Below are 10,948 nucleotides of genomic sequence, written 5' to 3' on the forward strand. Positions count from 1 at the left end.
ATACAATAGGGAATCTACAGAATATACATATGTCAGAGTACAGTTACAGATAAAGCATGGTTTACAAACAGGCATACACAGTTCAATCAGTTACCTTGTGCGTCTGGCCACAGGGGGGCGCTGTAGACCAGGTTTCCAGGAACTCCCACAGATGTTTCCTACACGTGCCCCCAGCGAAAGAACACTGGAAAATGGCCGAAGTAGGGTTATCAACCTGGCCAAATCCAGGTCCCCTCCTACCTTCGTGACCTCACAGGGAGCACTGCTCCACCCCTGGCTTGAGTTATGGACAATATCCCAACATGGAATATGGGCCATAACTTTGCCTGGGAGCGTCGTAGGCGGACGCCAATGCTCTCATTGTGACAGTTATGAATTTAGCTACAGAACGAGGGGACTCATGACCTGTCTGCCAGTTCCCCATTGGCTGATATCACGCCTGGGGCATTTCCCAATGTCCTGCTCCCATAAAAAGGGTGTGCCGGCATCGTCTGCATGCGGAGACACCATTTTTATGGTTGCCATATTTATCGGAAATATGGCTTGCGAGATATGAACCATTTTTTACTGGAGTCGTTCTGTCTGGCTATTTCCATAGCCTTGCTAACTAGCTAGCAGCTCCTACTACAGGGTGACGGCAGGGAGTCATCCTGTGTCCATTGTTCCCACACCACCTCATCTCCATATCACAGGACATGGCCATGGAGGTGTAAGTGGAACACTGAGAACAAGAAGGGAGGGGGCACTGCCAGGGAGTGATGAGGGATTATGACTGGAGTCATAATTCATCTTCATATCCCGGGATTTGCCTCACACCTCCCCCCTTTTGAGGGCGCTAGGGGGCAGCACACTCCGGTGTTCCCCCGTGCGCCCGTCCGCGACCTCTCCTTGTCGGGACAGCCCGTCTGCGTTACCGTGGTCACGGCCCCTTTTGTGGCGAATGGTGAAGTTGTATTGCTGGAGCGCAAGGCTCCATCGCAACAATCGCCCATTCGTCCCAGAGACGGTGTGCAACCAGCTGAGGGGATTGTGGTCCGTCTCCACGATGAAGTGGCGCCCGTATAGATAGGGTTGCAGACGCTGCAGGGCCCACACTATGGCCAGGCACTCCTTCTCCATCGTGGAATAGGCAACTTCCCTTGGTAACAGCTTCCTGCTCAGGTACAAGACTGGGTGCTCTTGGCTCGCAGAGTCCACCTGGCTGAGCACCGCACCGAGGCCGAAGTCACTGGCGTCGGTCTGTACTACAAACGGCCGCGTGAAGTCGGCTGCCTGTAGCACGGGCGGGCTGGACAGGGCGTCCTTTAGGGCCCGGAAGGCTGTCTCGCAGTCCATTGTCCAATCGACTGCAGAGGGCAGCTTCTTCTTGGTGAGGTCCGTCAAGGGCTTTGCCAGGCTACTATAGCATGGAACAAACCTCCTATAGTACCCAGCGGTCCCCAAGAAGGACATCACCTGCTTCTTGGTCCTGGGGGTGGGCCAGGATGCGATGGCTTCCACTTTCTCAGGCTCGGGCTTCAGTGTTCTCCCACCTACCCGGTGACCGAGGTACTGGACCTCGCTCATGGCCAGCTGACACTTTCCCGGCTTGATGGTCAAACCTGCCCGGTGGATCCGCCTGAGCACCTGTGCTAGATGCTCTAGGTGGTCCTCCCAGGTGGGACTGAAGACGGCAATGTCATCCAGGTACGCGGCCGCGTACCCTTCAAGTCCCTTGAGCAGGGTGTTGACCATCCGCTGGAAAGTGGCAGGGGCATTCCTCATCCCGAATGGCATCACCGTGGACTCGTATAGTCCAAATGGGGTAATAAAGGCAGAGCGTTCCCTGGCCTTGCGAGTCAGGGGGATCTGCCAATATCCCCGGCTCAGATCCATGATGGTCAGGTACTGAGCCCCGGCCAACTGATCGAGCAGGTCATCGATGCGTGGCATTGGGTACGCATCGGCGACCGTGACAGCATTGAGCCCCCTGTAGTCCACGCAGAACCGAGTGGTTCGGTCCTTCTTAGGGACGAGGACTACAGGCGAGGCCCAAGCGCTGTTGGATGCCTGGATCACCCCCAGCTTCAGCATCTCGTCAATCTCCTGGCGCATGTGTTGCTGCACCTCCAGGGAGACCCGATATGCTGAACGCCGGATCGGGGGATGATCCCCAGTGTCCACGTGATGGACAGCCAAGTCAGTCCTTCCGGGCTGGTTGGTAAACAACCCCCGGAAGGGGTGTAGGGTGGCCCACAGCTGGGACCGTTGGTCCTCCAAGAGCTGGTGGCCAACCTCCACATCCTCAATGGATCCGCCTGCCCTAACCTGGGCTAGCATATCCAAGAGGGTTTCCGCTTCTCCCTCCTCGGGCAGGTTGCACACGGGGAGCGCACATGCCTCCCGCTCATGATGTGCCTTCATCATGTTCACATGGAAGGGCTTCCGCCTTCCACGGGCAGGGTCCAGGGTGACCAGGTACGTCACAGGGTTGAGCTGCTGGTACACGAGGTATGGGCCTTCCCAGGCTGCCTGAAGCTTGTCCTGTGGTACGGGGACCAGTACCCACACCTTTTGACCCACTTGGTAGGTCCTCTCACAAGTGTTCTGGTCGTACCAACGCTTCTGATCGGCCTGGGCTTGAGCCATATTGTCGTGTACCAGTTGCGTCAAGGCCTGCATTTTGTCCCGGAAGCGCATGACATACTCGATAACCGACACTCCAGGGGTGGCCAAATCCCCTTCCCAAGCCTCTTTCACCAGAGCCAGGGGGCCCCGCACACGTCGCCCGTACAGGAGCTCAAACGGTGAGAATCCTGTTGAGGCCTGTGGAACCTCCCGGTAAGCAAATAACAGGTGTGGGAGATACCGCTCCCAGTCACGCCCATGGGAGTCGACCAACATCTTAAGCATCTGCTTTAAGGTGCCATTGAACCGCTCGCACAGGCCATTAGTCTGTGGATGGTACGGGCTGGCCACCAGATGTCGCACCTGGACTTGCTTACAGAGGGCCTCCATCAGCTGGGACATGAATTGGGTCCCCCGGTCAGTGAGCATTTCCTGGGGAAAACCCACTCGGGAGAAAATCTCCAGCAATGCGGTGGCCACCTTGTCAGCCCGAATGGACGACAAGGCCACTGCTTCTGGGTACCGGGTGGCATAGTCCACTACCGTCAGTAGGAAGCGTTTCCCGGAGCTGCTGGGGATGGCCAGCGGGCCGACCAGATCCACAGCCACCCTCCTGAAAGGCTCATCGATGATTGGCAGAGATACTAGTGGGGCTTTGGGGCGTGGCCCCGCCTTCCCCACTCTCTGACAGGTTTCACACGAACGGCAGTAGGCAGCCACATCGGCCCCCATTTTTGGCCAGTAGAAATGCTGGTTTAACCTGGCCTTGGTCTTAGCGATCCCTAGGTGTCCGGCCATCGGAATCTCATGTGCGATCCGCAACAACTCCGTCCGGAACGGATAGGGTACCACCAACTGTCGGTCCCTGGGCCACGCCTCCGGTGAACCCTGCTGGACCGTGGCCCGGTACAGCCGTCCTTGGTCCCAGACCACTCGCTCCGGGTCCGAGTCCGAGGGAGGCTGTGCCGCCTGCTCCTTAAGAGCTTTCAGGCTGTCGTCAGCTTCTAACGCTGCCTGAAACCCCTGACTAGATGTGGCCAGAATCGACGAGACTGTCACATCTTCAGTCAGTACCCCGGGACCTGTGTCCTGGCCTCCACCTGACTCGGCTGCCACTTGGTCAGAAGGGGAAGAGCTATCGGACCTCCGGGAGGCCCCTTGGCTTCCAGCACTCCCACTGCGGGTGACAGCGGCCACAGCCGCTGCGACCGTGGGTCGTGCCTGCTCCTCCTCCGTTCCTGACCAAGTCGCCGGTTCAGGCAGACCTACCTGGCTTCCTGACACCCCGGTTGTGGGGGAACCATGCACCGAGATCTTACCTGGGAGCACTTCCGCTCCTGGACCGGCCCCAATCTCACCTGCCTGTTCCCCTCCTGCAGCAACAGAACCCCGCTGTGAAATCTCTGGGGACCCCACATTTGCTGTGGTAGCCCCCACCCCACACACTGGTCCTCCCCCTGCAGCACCCTGCTCTCTGCTTATCCCTGCAGAGGGCAACAGATCCCAGCTCACAGGCTGGTTACTTGTAGAGGCATTGTCACACCTTTCTCTGACCCCCTCCCCTGTCACAGCTGCAGCTGAGTGTGTGTCTATGGTGTCTATGCAAGCAGAAATATCAGAGTTCACTCCCTCCTCCCTTACATCATTCATAGATAACACATTAACATTGTTAGGAGTCATGTCAGTACGGGCTGAAGGGTCAGCCCTTGGTGGGGGCCCAAACTGGGAGGTTATCTGCCCCAAATCTGTCCCAAGTAGCACGTTTGCAGGGATCCGATCAGTTACCCCCACCTCCCTCACCCCCCGCCCTGCGCCCCAGTCCACATAAATGTCAGCAACAGGCAGCGCCGGGTCAGTGCCTCCAATCCCGGAGACAGCGAGGGTTTTTCCAGGGATCAAGTCTTGGGGGGACACCATCTCAGGCCGCACCAGAGTCACCTCCGAGGCGCTGTCTCGCAGTCCTATGGTCACAGACCGGCCGACGGTGACAGGTTGGAAGCTGTCCAGGGACCTACCACCACCCCCACCCACACAATACACCTTGGGCGGCCCTTGGGACGGGGACGGAGCCGGGGCCTTGGGACGCTGAGGGCACATGGCCTTGAAGTGTCCAGGTAGGTTGCACTGGTGGCACCGTCTTGGTTCTGCCACGGGCCTGGAGAGGGGAGTTGAGGGGGACACCCCCTGCAGTCTAGGGGCAGGTGGGGCAGTCGCAGAATTCATCTTACCCCCTCTCCAGGTGCTGCTGGTGGCCGCTCTCCTGGCCTCAGGGGCCCGGTTGTTGGTGTAGTCATCGGCAAGGGCAGCTGTAGCCGTGGACCCCTTTGGCTTCTGGTCTCGGATGAACTGGCGGAGATCCTCAGGGCAGTTCCACAAGAGTTGCTCCGTGATGAACAAGTCCAGGATCTCCGGTCCGGTGGAAAGCTGCAGGCCTTGGGTCCAGTGGTCGGCAGCTCGGGCAAGTGCCCGCCGGTGGTCAGCCCAGGAGTCCTTTGGTCCCTTCTGTAGGCTCCGGAACTTCTTGCGGTAGGACTCTGGAGTGAGGTTGTACTGTTGGATCAGGGCCCGCTTGATGGTGTCGTAGCCCTGATCTGCCTCAGCAGGCAAGTCACCAAGGATATCCAGGGCCTTACCCCTTAAACGGGGGGTCAGGTATTTGGCCCACTGGTCCTTGTTCAGATGGTGCTGCAAGCAAGTCCGTTCAAAAGCAGTCAAGAAAGAGTCCAAGTCTCCATCCTTCTCCAGCACTGGGAAGTCCTCAACACGGACCTTTGGAAGTTTGGTGTCTTGAAGGTCACGTGTGGCTGATGAGGGCCGGAGCTGAGCTAGCTGCAGCTGGTAGTCACGCTCTGCCTGGCGCTCTTCACGCGCTGCCTGCCGCTCCGCAGCCTCAGCCTCACGCGCTGCTTGCCGCTCTGCCCTGCGCTCTGCCAGGAGTCCCTTGTAGCCCTCCTGGTCTCCAGCCTGGAGTAGGGCCATAGCCATTTGAAGAAGGCTATCCGAGCCTCCCAGGCTCGGTGGAATGGCACGGGGTGATCTGCGGCCCGCTGCGGAGCCTGGTGATTCACTGTCCCTTGCAGAGCGGAGGGCTGGCATCTGGCTCGTTGAGGACCCTTGGGTGAGCTGCTCCTCATCTTGTCCATAATTGCCAGCTTGTGCGCTGTCCTCTGCAGAACGGTTTTCTGGCGTCGAGCTCCTGGAGGACTCGTGGGCAACCTCCTCATTACTGCCCACAGCACCGTCCTCCCTCTCTTCGGCTCCTGCTTTAGCATTGGCCAGTTGCATAGCTCTGCTCCTGGTGCCATCAGCCATTCTTGCAGACTTTTGGTCACTGACACAGAACTGACACCTGATGCCTCCACACACCTTACAGTATCTGCACTCTGACACTCTAGTGTTGAGCTAGTCTGAAGACCCCAGCAGCCACAGCTGCTGCAGGCAGTCTTTAGTGTCTGGGAGTATGGGTCTCACACTCACACACACTATTATCTCGATCCCACCGCTATGCCACCAATATGTCACAAACCACCGGGGGGGTCACTCAGAAATCCCCCGCGCTGGCTACCAGTACGTCACAATCGGGGGGTAACAAGTGGGGGTCACCCCTCCCTTATACCTCCCGACCGACAGACAGAGCACGTGACGCGCTCTCTAGCGCCCCTCTTATAGTCAGGCCAATTATGGAATTGCCCGACAATAAGCAAGGAGGCCGCTATACTACTTATGCCGATTATTGAAGGGTCCCCGGTGAGAGTAAGGTATATATTCCCCCGACCTCCGCGGGCGGAATATATAAAATCTCCCCGAATCTCACTGGCCTCCCCACAATAATCCTTGGCACAATTCGCTGCCACCAACCGATTTACGGTAACTATTAGCCGAACACACAGACGTGGGATTCAAGATCGAGATAACAGAACAGCCCAAGATTAATTATATAATTTAATCAGCCTAAAGCACACTAGAAACTACAATATATACAATAGGGAATCTACAGAATATACATATGTCAGAGTACAGTTACAGATAAAGCATGGTTTACAAACAGGCATACACAGTTCAATCAGTTACCTTGTGCGTCTGGCCACAGGGGGGCGCTGTAGACCAGGTTTCCAGGAACTCCCACAGATGTTTCCTACACGTGCCCCCAGCGAAAGAACACTGGAAAATGGCCGAAGTAGGGTTATCAACCTGGCCAAATCCAGGTCCCCTCCTACCTTCGTGACCTCACAGGGAGCACTGCTCCACCCCTGGCTTGAGTTATGGACAATATCCCAACATGGAATATGGGCCATAACTTTGCCTGGGAGCGTCGTAGGCGGACGCCAATGCTCTCATTGTGACAGTTATGAATTTAGCTACAGAACGAGGGGACTCATGACCTGTCTGCCAGTTCCCCATTGGCTGATATCACGCCTGGGGCATTTCCCAATGTCCTGCTCCCATAAAAAGGGTGTGCCGGCATCGTCTGCATGCGGAGACACCATTTTTATGGTTGCCATATTTATCGGAAATATGGCTTGCGAGATATGAACCATTTTTTACTGGAGTCGTTCTGTCTGGCTATTTCCATAGCCTTGCTAACTAGCTAGCAGCTCCTACTACAGGGTGACGGCAGGGAGTCATCCTGTGTCCATTGTTCCCACACCACCTCATCTCCATATCACAGGACATGGCCATGGAGGTGTAAGTGGAACACTGAGAACAAGAAGGGAGGGGGCACTGCCAGGGAGTGATGAGGGATTATGACTGGAGTCATAATTCATCTTCATATCCCGGGATTTGCCTCACATATGTCACGAACCACCGGGGGGGTCACTCAGAAATCCCCCCGCCCTGGCTACCAGTACGTCACAATCGGGGGGTAACAAGTGGGGGTCACCCCTCCTTTATACCTCCCGACCGACAGACAGAGCACGTGATGCGCTCTCTAGCGCCCCTCTTATAGTCAGGCCAATTATGGAATTGCCCGACAATAAGCAAGGAGGCCGCTATACTACTTATGCCGATTATTGAAGGGTCCCCGGTGAGAGTAAGGTATATATTCCCCCGACCTCCGCGGGCGGAATATATAAAATCTCCCCGAATCTCACTGGCCTCCCCACAATAATCCTTGGCACAATTCGCTGCCACCAACCGATTCACGGTAACTATTAGCCGAACACCCAGACGTGGGATTCAAGATCGAGATAACAGAACAGCCCAAGATTAATTATATAATTTAATCAGCCTAAAGCACACTAGAAACTACAATATATACAATAGGGAATCTACAGAATATACATATGTCAGAGTACAGTTACAGATAAAGCATGGTTTACAAACAGGCATACACAGTTCAATCAGTTACCTTGTGCGTCTGGCCACAGGGGGGCGCTGTAGACCAGGTTTCCAGGAACTCCCACAGATGTTTCCTACACGTGCCCCCAGCGAAAGAACACTGGAAAATGGCCGAAGTAGGGTTATCAACCTGGCCAAATCCAGGTCCCCTCCTACCTTCGTGACCTCACAGGGAGCACTGCTCCACCCCTGGCTTGAGTTATGGACAATATCCCAACATGGAATATGGGCCATAACTTTGCCTGGGAGCGTCGTAGGCGGACGCCAATGCTCTCATTGTGACAGTTATGAATTTAGCTACAGAACGAGGGGACTCATGACCTGTCTGCCAGTTCCCCATTGGCTGATATCACGCCTGGGGCATTTCCCAATGTCCTGCTCCCATAAAAAGGGTGTGCCGGCATCGTCTGCATGCGGAGACACCATTTTTATGGTTGCCATATTTATCGGAAATATGGCTTGCGAGATATGAACCATTTTTTACTGGAGTCGTTCTGTCTGGCTATTTCCATAGCCTTGCTAACTAGCTAGCAGCTCCTACTACAGGGTGACGGCAGGGAGTCATCCTGTGTCCATTGTTCCCACACCACCTCATCTCCATATCACAGGACATGGCCATGGAGGTGTAAGTGGAACACTGAGAACAAGAAGGGAGGGGGCACTGCCAGGGAGTGATGAGGGATTATGACTGGAGTCATAATTCATCTTCATATCCCGGGATTTGCCTCACAGTGAGTATTTATTTTTTTTTTAATCAGGGAGTACACTGGTGGCCATAATACTATGCGGGTGACTATGGGGTGTACATTATTTTATGAGTGAAGAAAAAGAGGGACCGCACTCTACACTAGAGGAGCCTCTACCTGGGAGCCAGCTCACAGCTCGTCTCCTGCTTTTTACCATGCACCGTCTAATAAACTAAAGATTCCTGCACAGCGGTACGGAGTGCGGTCCCTCTTTTTCTTCACTCATCCATCGGTACTTGGACTTTTCTTCTGGACGAGCACCCCCGCTCAGGATACGGTAATTCCCAGCCCTCGACGAGCACACATGCGTTATCGCTGAGTGACATACAGTGGTGCAGCACCCTTTCTATCTTGCTGGTGTACATTATTTTATAAAGCGGACTATGGGGGGCATTATAGTATATGAAGGACTGTGGGGGGGTGCATTATTCTATATCGAGGAAGATGGGGTGTGCATTATACTATGTGGAGGACTATGGGGGGTGCATTATGGTATGTGGACGACTGTAGTGTGTGCATTATTCAATATGAAGGACTATGGGGTGTACATTATTCTATATGGAGGACTAAGGGAACCGGAACCGCATTATTTTTTATGGAGGACTATGGGGTATGCATTATACTATATGGGGACTATGGGGTGCATTATATGCAGGACTATGGGGGGTGTATTATAATATATGGAAGACTATGGGGGTGCATTTTAATATATAGAGCACTAAACGATATGCAGTACACTATATGGAAGACTATGGGGTGCATTATTTTATATGGAGAAATATGGGAGGTGTGCATTATTCTATATGGAGAACTATGGGTTGTACATTATACTTTATTGAGCATTATGGCTGATGCATTGCATTAATGATTAATCAATTTAACAAAGTAGAAAGTAGCTGCCCTACCACTCCAAAACCACTGCCATGACTTTATAAAATAAATTCCTAGTCCTGCATAACAAAGAGCTCCTTGATATGCAGTATCCTTATTTCTATGTAGAGAAAAAAAATAGTTCTAAATCTGGTTTAGAGAATGCAAATTAGGTTGTACTAGACTTGTGAGGTTGTTAATTCCCCTAGATTACTGATTGACATTCACCACACAGGCTACTTAACCACTGGGTCCCTTGAAAACTTGGTGTATACGTGCAACATTTTCGCTCCCTGGAACAATTAAGTCAGGTGTACACTCCCAAATTTATGATTGTATTGTGCATGAGCAGGGAGGCAGAACACTGTGCACTTGTAACAAGTTTTCTGGTATGGGATAGTGACATCTCTCACGCCTAGATTTTAGTGCATGCTAAAAAGAGTTACCGTATAAACTGTTTGTTTTTTTTTACACATAGAAATACGAATACTGCGATGAAGGAGTTTATTGTAATGCTCCAGTAGGCTTATATGAAGTAGGGGAGATGACTGATTAATTTTAATAAGCTCTTGGGTCCCATTGCACAGTCCTTAACAATACGCCTATGTATAATTTACAATATAGGTGCTGTCAGACAGACTGTCAGCAGTTTTCACCCATAAAAACTGCAATATAAAGGGATGGTGGGGAGTAACGGAAAATTAACTGGGCTGATGGTCATGCAGTTACATAAACAAATCCATGTTTTCATGCCTCTAGAGGCCCAATCATATGTAGTGCCCTTGTATTTTTTGCTTGATTATTTTCCAGCCTCTCCTCTTTGCATTGAGTGACTGTTCTAGAGTGCAGCGAGCTCTGGACATTTGCAAATGTACTGCTGGGGTAGACATGGATTTCTCTGTTCTATTAACTGCATGTTCATCACCCCAGGTAAATAAACACTGCTTCCCACGCCCTCTGTACAATGCTGTTAACAGTTTTTGATGGGTAAAAATTGCCGAAAGACTCCATGCTAGTGGTAGATGGTTCTGTGGGTCCCTTCAGGCAATAGGACTCAAGTTCTACTGCTACCACTGCGTTCCCTTATTATATCAGGGGTTTGTGCAATTATAAGCTTAGATATCTGTCTGTATGCTTGTCTGTCTAAATATATCTCTAATCCAGGGGTCTCAAACACGCGGGCCACATGCGGCCCCTGAGGCAGCTTCTTGAGACCCGCAGGCCCCCTAACTATCACAGTCCTGTGCCGGGGGCCACAGCCATTTGCGCTTTACTTCAGATGATTGATTTCTGCCACTGCGCACAGGAACTCTCTGCAAAGCTTCACCAAAGGCAGTCGCCAGCCAATCAGAGACCAGCAGCGGACGTCATTATATGACGTCACC

The sequence above is a fragment of the Anomaloglossus baeobatrachus genome, chromosome 5 (genome assembly GCF_048569485.1).
Source record: "Anomaloglossus baeobatrachus isolate aAnoBae1 chromosome 5, aAnoBae1.hap1, whole genome shotgun sequence".
Lineage (NCBI taxonomy): Eukaryota > Metazoa > Chordata > Amphibia > Anura > Aromobatidae > Anomaloglossus > Anomaloglossus baeobatrachus.